The sequence below is a fragment of the Ceratina calcarata genome, unplaced genomic scaffold (genome assembly GCF_001652005.2).
Source record: "Ceratina calcarata isolate Rehan_Ccalc_2016 unplaced genomic scaffold, ASM165200v1 scaffold53, whole genome shotgun sequence".
Classification (NCBI taxonomy): domain Eukaryota; kingdom Metazoa; phylum Arthropoda; class Insecta; order Hymenoptera; family Apidae; genus Ceratina; species Ceratina calcarata.
This window is the reverse complement of record NW_017176451.1, coordinates 1,265,906-1,279,821: the sequence shown is the minus strand read 5'-3', so window position 1 is coordinate 1,279,821 and position 13,916 is coordinate 1,265,906. Positions and strand designations below refer to the sequence as shown.

Sequence of the window (13,916 nt, the reverse complement as noted above, 5' to 3'; positions counted from 1 at the left end):
TCTAAGGTACATAAACTTTTTGGGATTGACTGTATAGCCAATAGATCCTTAACAAGCGAGAGAACGATGGATTTCAATCAATTCGTGACGCTTAGTCATACTACAAATGAACAAAGACTCTCGTAAAAGTCGATTCCGACATTGAAAGGTAGAAAACAATAGAGGAAGGCATAGTAAACCTGTGAAAATCGAATTAACCGTACGGGGACAATTACGAATAACAAATCCGTGGCGGGGACTTTAATAAGCGTCACCGGAAACGCGGGAACTGCGCGGGGGGAGAAACAGGGGGCACCTCCTGCGGCCGGTTCGCAGCTTCCGGTTCGCTTGGGGGCTATGAAAACGCCACGAGGGGACAGAACGCACCAGTTGCAGTGGTTCGCCGCGATAAAATCATCTAATTGTTTCGTTAAGCGTATGCGAATGTCCAATACGCGTTCACGCGCTGCCGATGCCATGCAACGTGTTTTTTCTTTCTTTTTTTATTCCGTACTAATGTAACAGGGGGTACATAAAAAAATCTATTGTTACGTTGACGCGTACGTAGATCGTATTTTAATGAAATAATTCTGATACCGAATAAAATGATCTACTGTTATTCTTTTTCTTATGGAATGACCTATATACTTACATTGTTTAACATATAATTTAAATAACAAAAGAAAATAATGAAAATTGATTCATGAATGGTAATTGGGACTTGGCCGAATGCAAATGACGGGGCTCGCGGGAAATCGTTTCTTTCCTTCTCGCGGCCCGAATTAGTCCGTCCCGCGAACCGTAATGCGTATTGTAATTAGAGCAACTATGTCTTAGCAGAGATAAGCGAGGTTTCTCCCGGTGTTACACGAAGGAGAAGGCTTACAAAACGCGGGCACCCCCTTAATGAAGATAATTGCGTTTCATATTTATGTTTATTGCGTGCGATAATCAAGATTGGCACCCGATGCGATGGAAACTGCGCGCGGGGTTATGTATGCGAATTCAGAAGTAAAACGTTTCCCGAGGCGAGGCTCGACCGCGATTCAACTAGCGATAAAACCGCGAGATGTTGCATTCGCGAGCTGATACGGATTAATTACGTTAAATCCAGCGTTATTAATTATGGTTGCTTTATCTAAAGGGGAATTAACAAGTGCGATTGAAGCGAAGTAGGATTGGAGAAGACTAATGATAGGTATGTTAAGAAAATACAGATTGCTTCTTGCTGGTAACAGAAGTAATGGAACCGGACCTTGAACGATCCCACGAGAAGAATGGCAAAGCAGAATTTTTAAGTTGCCACGAGTTCAATTCTTATACTTCCTGCTGGCTAAAACTAGTAATTGCTAGTTTCAGTTACGTGTTTTAAATAATTTAATTAAGAAATGTGAATCCCTTTTCCGTCCGCGAGAACGTTGATTAGTGATATACCTTGCGAGGGCGTTAAAACCGATAGGAAAGGATAAAGAACGCTGAACATAATTAGAAGTTGTACTGTCTACATATACCTCCTTCGTGGCAACGATAAGCCACGGCCATTATTTCCGTGTTTAGATAATCTGATGGATGGACTACAGAATTGGCTTACTCACCCAAACCACCTACACCCTGACTTCGTTCAAAAATAACTGATAAACAGCAAGTTTTAGAACAAATTCAACATAAAGTTCTAACGTCAAACTGAACTCGCGATTGAAATAGAATTAAAGTCACCAGGGCTTCTATACATGTAAGCTACTTCTCAGAATCGATCGAATGATACCAATTTGGCCGAGTCCTAAGCAGCGTATCGTTGCATCCAGAACGGAGCACGATTCCCATGCGAGACATAGAGGCGGGCGTTATTATAAAAATTAAACGACGTTCATGCGATTGATTATCGAAATTACATATCATTCGAACGGATTTTCTGCGGAACGATTTGCCGTGACGAAGGAGAGACAGGGGTCTCTTGATCGACGTAATTGTACGCGACTACGCCGAGAGGAGAAGATACAGCTAGCTTCGAGGGCTTAATAAGTCGTTTTCGAGAGAGAGATAATCCCCGTGCGGCGGGTGTGTCATTTGATTTCTTGTAATTTCGTGTTGCTCATGCCGCGGAATGCCGCGTACCATCCACGCCTCGTCTCTTCGTTTCATCCTGTATCTCGATCGGACACACGCCTATTTAGATACTTGGTCCATGTTGGTGTATATGTATACTATTTCTATTCTCTATTATGTCCCTGTTTCTTTTTCCTCGACAGCGATTCTCAAAATTCTTTATTAAAACTACATCCACTGTCTCATTAAAAATACGTATCAACTGACAAAATTGATTTTGAAATGCAAACGTGCCATTGGCATCAAGTCATTTTAGGAGCTTAATGTACCTGTTCAGGCCTGCCATGATCTATGACCCAAGTCTATTTTTTATGGGTGGCAGTATGTGCCGCGGTTCGTTGCGTTGGAGTGCCCGCTGTCGGGCTTCAAACCGTGCCTGGGCGGTCAGCCCATAGAATCATAAGGACGTGAACGAGGCTGCTTCCTGTCTTACCTTTTACCAATCTAAACCCTTAATATCTGCTCGTACTTGACCATAGTTTTCTTACTACTGACTTATTATTTGTTACGGTCAGGGTAAGATTAAAAATAGAATCTTTGGTCCATGTCATATAAAATTGGGAAAAAGCCAAAACACGAAGACCATTTTAAGCTACCAGCCCTAGTTTTCTCCTGCCACATTTCCGCCAATAGAATTCATTTTTGCTATTTTCTACCTGAATTCTATTCCTAAATCCAATAAATCATGCTTCACCGTTCTCCTTCCTTACTTGAATACACTCCCAACCTTTTTCACATAGGGTCATAGAGAAATCGACAGCGTTGAGCGACGTATCTAGATTGATCTTAAAATACCAGTGTTTAGTTTCCAGTTTTTGGAGTGATCCTTCGAGTGAAGCATAGAATTGTTGTGTACTTAATAGTTAGCACACCACGTGCAATTTACATTAAAGCTCGAACGAATACTCAACCACGAGCATTAACAGTACAAATCGTTCAAATTAGAATGACGTGATTCTAATTAGAATACTAAAGTTTGAGAAACTCTGTTGCAGGAGAATCGTTTTTCCCATACCCTCGCCCGGAGCGAGATTACACTCATTCAGAGATTTCGGCCGGTCCTTTCAGTGGACTCTCATTTTTTTTCTCTCTTCAGCCACGCTCAATGGACCGTGGTGTCTCAGCTGGATTTCCGTTCTTGCCCGGCGCGACGACGACGCGACGATCGAGGAATCGTGCCCCCAGGGAGTCTTTCATTCACTGGGAAGGTGGAACGGTCGACGTCACTCGCCGCTTAAACGCAGGAAAGGATTCGTGGGCCACCGTTTCACCACGAAATTAGCTCGTCGGTATACATATACCTGTTTCGTTCGGGACTGTCTTTTGCGTGGGACGTTCCTCTACCTGGCGCCAAGCCTTAGGAGCTTCGAATCGCATAAATCCCTTAATTGATGCAAGGCCGGAGCGTGTCTTGGGATTCTGAAGCAACGCAGTGTCCGGGGTTTATCGATCGTGAACCCGGAGGCAAGGACACGAGCGACGAGATCCGATCAAATCGCATTCTAATTACTCGATTGAGAGGCGAGCAAATCGGTTACACGTTTACTCGTGCAATCGATGAGCCGAATATCCATTACCTGAATACCCTTAATAACGTGTCGTCCGACGATGAATCTCAGTTGGAGTCGGATAAAGCCGACGGGTTTCGGACTCGGTTCGCGGTGCGGAGGAAATAAGAGTAAGAGGAAAGGTTTCGAGGGGCGAGATAAAGCAGCCGAGCTTTCTGCTCGCTGGAACGCGGAGATACACGGAGGAGTGGAAGAGGAGGCGAAGCTAGGGAGAGGAACGATTCAAATTAAATGCCGTTGAAACAAAAAATGATCGAGTAATGACAGCGCTGGGACCCTCGCGGTGGCTCGGGTATCTTTGAGCACGCGGAGAAAGGGAGAGGAACCGTGTGATTACCCATCGACCAATAGCCGTGCTCAGAGCGGCCATCATGGTCCAGGGAAGACGTGCAATCACGCGGTTCTCCAGCGTCTTCCTCCGCGAGGCTGCGGGACGGTTTCCTTCGGGCACGCGTGCAATTCTTCCTGCGATCCGACTAACAACTGATCCGTAATGTTCCACGGAGACGGAAGAGAAGCTTGACAGTTTTTCATTTATGAACAGCCCCTCTGACGTTCAGATTTAATTGGTATCGCGATTCTACTTTGCCTCATAGACAGTAATTATAAAATGTTTATTAGGAGTACTTTGTTAGAATATCCAACTTCATTTGAATTTCACAGAGAATTCTATTTTTGTAGTCCGACAACTTGTAACGAACTTTTAAAATGCTTAATAAATAACATTTGAAAAATGACAAACGATGTTTCGTTTTCATAGTCGTGACCCTCTTAACTGTTTTAAAAGCGATTTCGATTTCTGCGGAGCGAGTTCTCGTTTGACAAATTATAGCGACACGGGCGCGGGCGTTGCGTCACGTTCGGAATAACTGGAGTAGCTCGAAAGGAAAGGGGACGTCGTTTTGACGAAGTGTAACACGGTTGCGCAAAAGTAAAACTAGATAATGGCCGCTTTCACGTACCGTAGCCTCGCACGGTGGTACGCCGGTGGAACCTACGTACGTATGTAATTTAACGAGTGCGCGTTATCCGACAGCCATCATTGATGAGCGGCGAGCCTTATAACGTTAATTATTTTCACGGTTCTCAACTCGTCTTCTGGAGCCTTTAACAGCCAAGGGTACGTCTAGCCATAGGATATGAATTTTATAAGAAAAAAGTTTATCGTTTGGTAGCGTTGCAAATTTCACATTAAAATGATACAACGGTTTCGTTGCACAGAGGTTGAGTCATCGGCAATTATTCTTTGGTGAAAACCCGGTTGCGTCTCAATCGGGAACAATTAAGTGTAATGAATTCAAAAAACGCATAAAACTCACATATTTGCATGATACATGAGAACCGGAAATTTACGAGCGCGCATTTTTCTCTGAACGATAACATTTAAACCCTTGTAATTGCATCCTGTATAATAACTACGTATATTTATATTCTTTAAACCTTGTCCACTGACTGACCACAGTTTGCAATTCCGAGTTCGTCCGTCTGTTCCTCTTTATCCGATTTCACTCACAGCAACTCGTGTGAAACGCGACGAGCACACGTCGAACCGCCGCTTAATAACTCGTTAATTATCGTTTTAGGAAATCCGCGCTCGCATCGCATCCAATTACTTTACGTAACTCCCGCGCCTTCATTTCTCCGCTTCGGTCGCGGTAATTGGTTTAATTGCGTTTCGCAAACTGGCGGAGAGAAGAAAAAAAAAAAGAAGGAAACCGGCGGTGATTAGAAAGAGCTGGTGGAACAACGAGACTCTTACCCGCCGCTTCCCATTCCTCAACGGTTTGTCACCTTATCACTGTGTTATCGTCTTATTGTACCGTAATCCCCTCGTTAGTATTTGTAATCGGTAGTAACGCGCGTGTATTATGTAATTTTATACATTTCAATTATCATTCATCAAATGAATTATCTAGAAACGGATGGCTATTTTTATTTTCGTTAAGGAACAGATTGTTGGAATGAATCAAGCAACTCTGTATGAATTCTAGCGGTCGGTGTTCTTTCTCGCTGGTCAAAGCGGGTTATCAGGCGTTCGTGCGTTCATGGTTTGATGAATGCGCGATGGCGAATTGAATCTAGGCGCGAGATTGGTATACGTGTATCTGTATAATATAAATCAGCGTAATGGCGGCGAATTAGCGCGAACGTCAGGAAGCGGAGTATGGTTCATTATGTGCTACGGCGGTCATGAAAAACTCACGCGTCGATTTTGTTGCTAAATACAAGCGATTCTTATCTGGTGCATGAACGTGCGCTGCTAATTCGTTATTTCATTTTCTTGCTCATTCCACCTCCGTGGCGTCGCCCATGAATATGGATCGCGGATGAATTATGAAAAAAAAAAAAAAAAAAAAAAAACAATGCGATGCAACCGCCCGTGTGCCCGTTATGTGCACACGCGTTGACGTGCGCTTTTTAGGCCAAGGGATTTCTGCACTGCCAATTACAGCGAAATCCGCCATTCAGGTTCCCTCGTTTTTAGCGAATTTCTAATCCAATTACCGTTGTCGAAACTTTCCATTGCGATCGGAATATACATACATACATACATACATATACATAAATATCCTATCCACAAGAATGGAGCGTTGTTAGCGACGCAAATCAAGTTCCAGAAAACTCAAACTACAATTATTATCAATTGCTGTTCGATACATTGTATGCGATTGAAATACATATATGTACATAAGGAGCCATTATTTATATTACTATTTCCTAGAAGGCAATTAACTTTCTGGCTGGTTACAACTGCGACCGAGGTACCATTTCAAACGATTACGTCGCGTTTACGGGGACAGAAAATTCCTCCAAGGACTGGTTTAATGATAACTTTAAAGCTCGGTCGCGATAGCATCGCGCAGGAAGCCGTGTGGCCGGAGGGGGGAAAAAATATTGAAACGCAACTAAGTTTTCTATGACCGCGCGGCAGCGTGGAAATCGCGTGATACCCGGGAGGAGGAAGGAGATCGACGGATCGCGATCAAAAGTGGCGGCTCTTAATTGACGTCAGGGGTACCATCCTCCTTATACCTCCACCCGTTCGTCTATGGGAACTCGCCCGACGGAAAAACGAAGCAATTTATTCCGGCAAACGTATCAAAAAATGTTCTGCCTATACGTAAACACGTAACGAATTTCCTTTTCACTTTTTATTCTGGTGAAATCGAGGAGAAAGTTTTTTTGGACACGTTCACCGGAAATATAATTTTTTTCTACTTAAGTAACGTGAACTGGACTTTTTTCTATTAATTTTCTAGTCAGATTTTCGAGCGGAGTGTAACACAGGTGTAACCTTACAGCGATGTAAAGGGCGAACGGAAGTTTGGCGACGTGGACGCCGCGAAGGAAGTAATTCACGGAGAGGACTTGGCTTGTTCAGACTACGCAGGGGCATTGTCTTGACAACTTAGCGGTTATTTTACACGCTGTTAGCTCGGTAAGCTAGCCACGAGTTTACCGCTGTTTCTATGCTAATGAGCCGCTCTCCAAGACGAACGAAGCTGGAACACGCGGCCGGCCAAGGCGACGACGCGACGACGTCTCCTCAGACTTTGTGTTTCCCCGTCGAGCTCGAGTTAATTCGGAAACTCTTGGCTTAACTTCGTCCGAAGGAAATAGTCGATGTGTGCTTGAAATTTCGTGAAAGCATGTTTCGTAAATTAAAGTGAAAATCCATCAGATAAATTAACCAAATATTCAATATATCGCGAAACAAAGTATTTTATATGTTTTCTTATTAAATAGCCAATCACCAAGTTTCGTATTTACCTATAAACTTGATCGTATAATTTCTCGTTTACATCAATTCTACCTGCGAACTCCGATGGATTATGCAGAAACTTAAGCAGGGAGTCACGTATTGCGCGAGTATCGCCACATTTTGTCAGCAACGTTACAGCTCGGATAAATACGAGCAAGTTTCTGTATTAGCTTAGCCCGGTTCGGATTAGCTGGTTGGCTCGCCTTTGCGAGTACTCCGCGTAAACTGCTCGCGCATACCTATAAGGTTCCCCGCGTTACCCGCCGCACTGCCGCCACAAAGGTAACTTTAATTGCCACAATAATATATGCGCGAGGCATTTGCATCTGTGCCGAGCCGGTGCCTCGTAATTCTATACCCCCTTACGTTTAATTTCCACTTTTACACCAACCCCTGACGCGCTCATTGTTCAATAATTCTCTCCCCCTTATACAAACCATCAATTAATTCCCAGTCTAATTTCCGCAAATTATGCACCTTTTTCTTTAACGCTTTGTATTACGTTCTATGAAATTGACGAACTGCTGTACTTTCGTAATGCTTGTAGAAAGGTAACGGACAGAGAACGTATTTATTTACTGAATGTAGAATTTAAAAGGCGGAAGGGAAGGAGTGAATTCCGGCAGCTGTTAAAAACGACTTGAACTTTTCTCGCACGCGATTTGTCTATATCTGCTACGTACACAGAAGTAAATAACATGTAGAGGAGTATGTATCTAGAGGAGGAGCGAATCTAGAAGAGGTTTGCGGCGTCGATTCCGTGGCATTGACTCGGACGACCTCGAGCATTACTGTAATGGTCGTAACCGCCTTAAAAAGCGGTCTCGGGCGCCATCGGCTAGCGCAACATGCAAATTGCCGGTTGTTCGATCTGGCAGGGAATCCCGGGATTCCTCGATTGGCTGGCCACTCATGCACACGCGTCCCCCTGTGCATCGCATCGTCGGGCCCGGGGAAATGGGAAAAAGAGTTAGCCTACACGCAGGGGCCGACCTGTGAAACCGTAGGAAATTGTACGCGATTAACTACTAGGAAGCGATCGCCCGTTTCGTGGAATATCGACGGGTCTGCTGTTACCTGGGGAACCGAGTGATTCGCGTTCAGTGCTCGTCTCGGTGGAAACAATCGTGGCTCGTTGCGCATTTTTATATTCATACCCGCATTCTTGTTTCACTTCATGTTCGACGTTGCAAGTTCTAATATTCACGGGTATTACAGAATATTTCTACATCGTGCAAAAGATATTGTAGGTGGAATTTTTGGACAGGAATGGTAAACTTTATCCGTTCGAATCGGCGGATATAAAACGGAGATCGATGGGGGTCCGACGAGTAACAAATAATCTTGGTGCACTCTTTGTTTTGAACGGTGGTAAAAGTGTTCCATCGGCAACCGGACGTGCGTGTTCCGCGTCCCGCGGGATCAATGGATTCGCGGCCGAGGAACAAAGGGCCTGGAAGGCCGCGAGGGGAAGAAAAGAGCGTGGCCGGCAGGAACGACAGAGAGAAAGGGAGCGAGAGAGAGGAAGGAACGATGCATGTACGAATGTACGCGTCCGAAAAAGCGAGAGGGAGTAGGTAGATCTATCGTGGAGATAGAACTGGTCTGCGGCCAGCCATGAAAAATAACGAAAATTTAGTCGAGGGCCGACCGCGAACCGATTAAGTCCATTATACAGTTTTATCAGCATGAGAAAGATCTAATAGCTCCGCTTCCCCTTATGAGTTCGACTCGCTAATTCTTTCGCCTCGCGTGTGGACGTAAGCGCGAAGCCACCCCCTCGATGTGTCATACTTGCCGGTACGCCTGAGAAGACATTGGCGTTGATTTATCAGAGTTTAATTAGTATAACGGGTATCGTGACTCTCCAGAAAATACATTTTCCTTACGTCGATGATCGCGAAAGAAAAATGAAACCTGATAGCAATTTCCATCTCCATTTACTCATTCCATAAAATCTAAATTGCTACAGTTTCATTTTCATGGAAGTTTAACCTCCTTTCTTTCTTGAGTCGAAACAAGAGTTCAAAGAACACGCGTACGCCTATGCAGCTGCGCGGCACGAACACACAAAGATAGGTAGGTTGTATGTGTAACAAGCGGAACACGCGGTATAACTAACGAGAGCGCGGTCAACCCTCGTGGCTTGAAACACCTGCAGGAAATCACAACCCCCGAATGCAAATATTATCTTAATTGCTATAGAAAAGCACCGACGTTACGTGGAAACGCTTTTTTCTTGTAGATTTGCGGCCAACCGGTCGCACTAACGAGCGTCGAGATTGCGCTCCCGAATGGACATGGGGTGCCCTATCAACCCCTAAACGAAATCGACTGGCCGATGACTCGACGAAAATGACAAAACTTACATAATAAATCTTTCTATCAATAATCATGGGAAACGTTGCACGTTCGGAAGCGTGAACGAAGAAATTATATGGATTATTAAAGGGAAGATTGATTGGAAAAGAATTGAGGAAAGAGTTTTAAGAGTAGGATTATTTGCTTGATGATATCGATGAAAGTTGAGAGGGTGCGAGGCGCAAAGTGGCTCTTAGATTGGCTTCAAGGTTATCGAGCCTCGCTATCAATGCAAATTGGCCGTAATGGAGGCTCTTATTGTTAGGCGAAATCGGATACGCGAGTAAGGGATCTCGTGTTCGTCGGTACCCTTTAATCGTTCGACTGACGCGATTGTGTCGACGAAAATCTCGAACACAACTAATAACGCGAAAATCATTTTAGGCAAACGAAAGAACAAAAAAGTAGAAGGGACTGCTCGTCCTATTTGTAACGCAACGGTTATTAAGCTGGGCGACTGAGATACGGTCGAAACGAATTCCGTTTCGACACAACGATGAATCGTTTTGCAACGCTCTTTAGGCAACTTCCGTGCCGTCGATACCTACTGCGCGCCGTCTTTAATAATTAATTTCTCATGCAGACCTCGTGGAAACTCGGTAGCTGAATAATGAGTTGGTAAGAACCGAGTGAGGAAATCGGTAGCAGGATTTGTTTCCTTCAAGTGTAATCAGATAACTATCTTTTACGCAAAAACAATTAAATAGACAATTTTAGAATTGATGTTACAAGAATTCTCTGATTTACCGCTTCACATTAGTTTAAATTAACAAGACACAGAATCTGTTTTTAAAATAAAAACGTTTTAAGAATCGCAAACTTCGAAATCTGATTGAAAGAATACACAACCGTGTTGCAAGTCATCGAATAGCGATGCAACGCTTCGCGTAAAGACATGCAAGGCGTTCTTGTACGATGCAATTTGCATCGGGCGAGGAACTGCAGTTTCGATTAAGCCCGGGACTGGTTCAAGCATCCTCTCCGGCTCTCTTTCGCGCCCAATTTCCGCTATTGCACCGCGCGAGAACGCATTACGATCTTAATGAGCACTTAGCATAACAAACGTAAGATCGGATCGAGTTGCCAGGCGGCATGCACGCACGCCCGCTTGAACCTCGGATACACGCGCGAAGGGGTGAAAGAAAAAGCTCGGTTAGAAAAAGCGTGAATGAGCAGAAAGCGACTGAGATAAAAACGTGAAGGAGGGAGAGGCGGTCAAAGGTGAAGAGGTAGAAAGAAACTGAGGTTCGGTTTTCGCAGCGCGATGCGCATGCGAGCACCTCCGACTTATGGAAGTTTAGCCGTTAACTTAACCGGCGTTTACCTTAATCTAAGATCAGCTCTGGCCTGCCGCGTGCACCGCTCTCGGTATAATGTATGGCCGTATGAATATGCATTGGACACGGTATGAGGTCTACCACCGACGTAAGCGCGCTCGTACGTGTTCGACGCACACTCTCGCAACCGCGTCCAACTCGCCCCTGCGCGTTCACGTGTTTGCTCACGCTCGCTTTGCCAGCGCGCGCGTGCAGTACGACTGCGAGCAATCGCCTGCTGAGAAAACTGTTCGTTTACTTAATTCGCAACGATTTCAACCATTCATTTTTGTCGCAGTATTATTTGTTACCTTGTGACTGGCCTAAAGAAGAACCGTGAAGACAGAGAGCTTTAAACAATTGTAAAACGTTACGGTGCCATATAAACTCGGGACACGGTAAACGTTCTTTCATCTGGTAGAATGGATGCGATTCAACCGGATTTGATATTTCCGAGAGGATCGGCTCGTGCTGCGTAGGCACGCAGGTTGCACGCGCGAAACACTGTTGGTTAGCCGCGCGTGGGAGTAATTTGTGAGCCCGCGAGTGCGTTTCGTGCGTGCCGGCCGATACCGGCTCTACGAAGGAAGCAAGTGGAAGGTGGATCCTTATCTGGACGAATTTTACGACCGTTTTAAAGGATCGTTAATTCTCGAGCGTTTATCTGCTGTTCGCTGCCTTCTTCAACATCGGTTGCCGAAAACGAAATTCGGGCAAGAGAAATTATTTAGGAGCATTCCGGATAGGAACACGAATGGAATCAGAAATAAGAAGAAACTTATATGAATTATACTGAATAAAATTGTCGAGGAGATTACCTCGCGTCTTCCACTATAGAGAACTGGAGATTTTTAAAGGTCCTTTGACAAAATATTGGAAACTTGTTCTAGCACGAAGTCGGTTACCGAGGATTCATGAGGGTCAATTGCACGTTGATGAGAACAGTTTTAACGCTTTTAACTTTTCACTTGGTCTTGCCGACCGACCGGGAACGAAGAGACTCTCATGTATATTTAATAACTGACACGTGGGTAGGTACACTTGTCTAGGCTGTAAACGCGATACACGTGTATCCATGTTAATCTGCTGTCGTGTCCAGCTTTTAAAAATTCAACCTAAACGTGCACTCGTTCACACCTAGATAACTCCATGCATTTTTTAGAATCGAACGCGATTGAATTCAACCCGACCGAAAGCTGTTGCATAAGTATTACGCATAAATTATATGTAAATCAGAATTAATATACACGGTGGCTTATTAGATGTTACCACCAGATGATTCTCGTCGTTATTATTATTAACGAAGAATGTTTATACATAATGTCGAATCGTTTCGAGAGAGGCACATTTTAGTGTCGTAAGCTACTTTGTAGGTGGACGAATAGTAGAGATAAGATCATAAACATTTTTTAAAATAAGAATCTATACAAGTTGGACTCTAGTAATGGGGTTTCCTAACAATTTGTTATCCGTGTTAGCTACTGTTATAAATTAGGCGGAAGAAACTTGTAAAAACGGTCGTTGGCGACACTATTGTTTAACGACGCGAAACGTTCGTTTCGTCGCCTTGCGTCGACGGCCACTCGTGACTAATTCTCATGTTCGTTTAATGAGCCGCCCACAAACGAACGCGTTAGCTGTTTAGTATCCAGGTGCACTTGCACACGTATATGTATCCGCAAAAGGGCAGCGGGCGTAGGTGCAAAACGAAGGGAGCGAAGGAAAACTAAGCGGCTTGGTACGCGCTGCCTCCTTGCGGCCGGCAGCCGTGGTTTAAATCGTGTCACGCTTTGATAGTCTCATTACAGGCTCCGTTAACCTGTTTTTTTTCCATCGAGCCAAGACCGTTTCGTACACGTTCGCCTTATTCGTACAAAAGGGGAAACGCGAGGAAACCCGTGGGGGCAGAGGGGGACTGAAGAAAAAAACTGGACGTTGATATACCGTTTCGTTTTTTACCTGGCGCGCAATAATCGTCGCTTAATGATACACGTCACGCAGCGTGGTCAACGCGAATAGCTGAATACTTAACGATGAGAGCAGTCAGGACGATAAGGAAAAATCGAGTTACTCTCTAAGTAAAGTTTCGCGAACAGTTTAGAGTGTCGTCGCGGTCATCCACGGGACGGATTGTCTGTCCGCGCCATATGGGCCCAAGCGTAAGTAGCTGTAGCTCCCCCAATTAAATGACGCTACCCCTAATTTCTATAATTCTTCTTCCATTTCGGTTCACCGTCGCGTGGCTAATTCGATTTCGTGACAGCCGATGCTAATGCACGGTAGAACGCGACGGTATAATTATTATTCCTTCGTGGACACGGTTGCGCGTATTGTTTCCGAGCGTGAACCAATTTCCAGCGGCGGGCTCGAAACGCTCGAATAGGTTCCACCAGGAAGTACAGCCACCGGAGTTGGCAGACACCGCGAGAGCCACCTTCGGACCAGATGCTCGTTAGATCCGATTCAGTGATCCGCCGGTGGCGAAATTTTTTCCTCGAAAGTTACGTTTCCTTTCGAAATCATCACGCATCTCTTCGTTCCTTTTAATTTCGTTCATCCATGTAATCTATCAATCGAATTACATACTAAATGATCATAGTTGATATCTTCGCGGGTGCAAATTAAGTTTCTCATGATTAATCTGTATTTCTGTGTACTGCGAGTTTTCAATACCGATTTCCACGAATTGTTTTCAGCAAGTCATTGGCTGGGAGGTAAAACGTACTAATTCAACTAGGCGATGATAATAAATGTTTCAATTTTTGTTCACGTCACAATTTTTACTTACTGATTTTTCTTATGATTTTATGTAATCTTAAGTCA

General features: G+C 44.5%; 1 long non-coding RNA gene across 1 annotated transcript in view; it reads right to left on the bottom strand.

Annotated features, from left to right (window-relative positions):
* The window catches only part of LOC113464782 (uncharacterized), a 74,952-nt gene that overhangs the window by 10,506 nt on the left and 50,530 nt on the right, over positions 1 to 13,916 (bottom strand). The window lies entirely within an intron of this gene.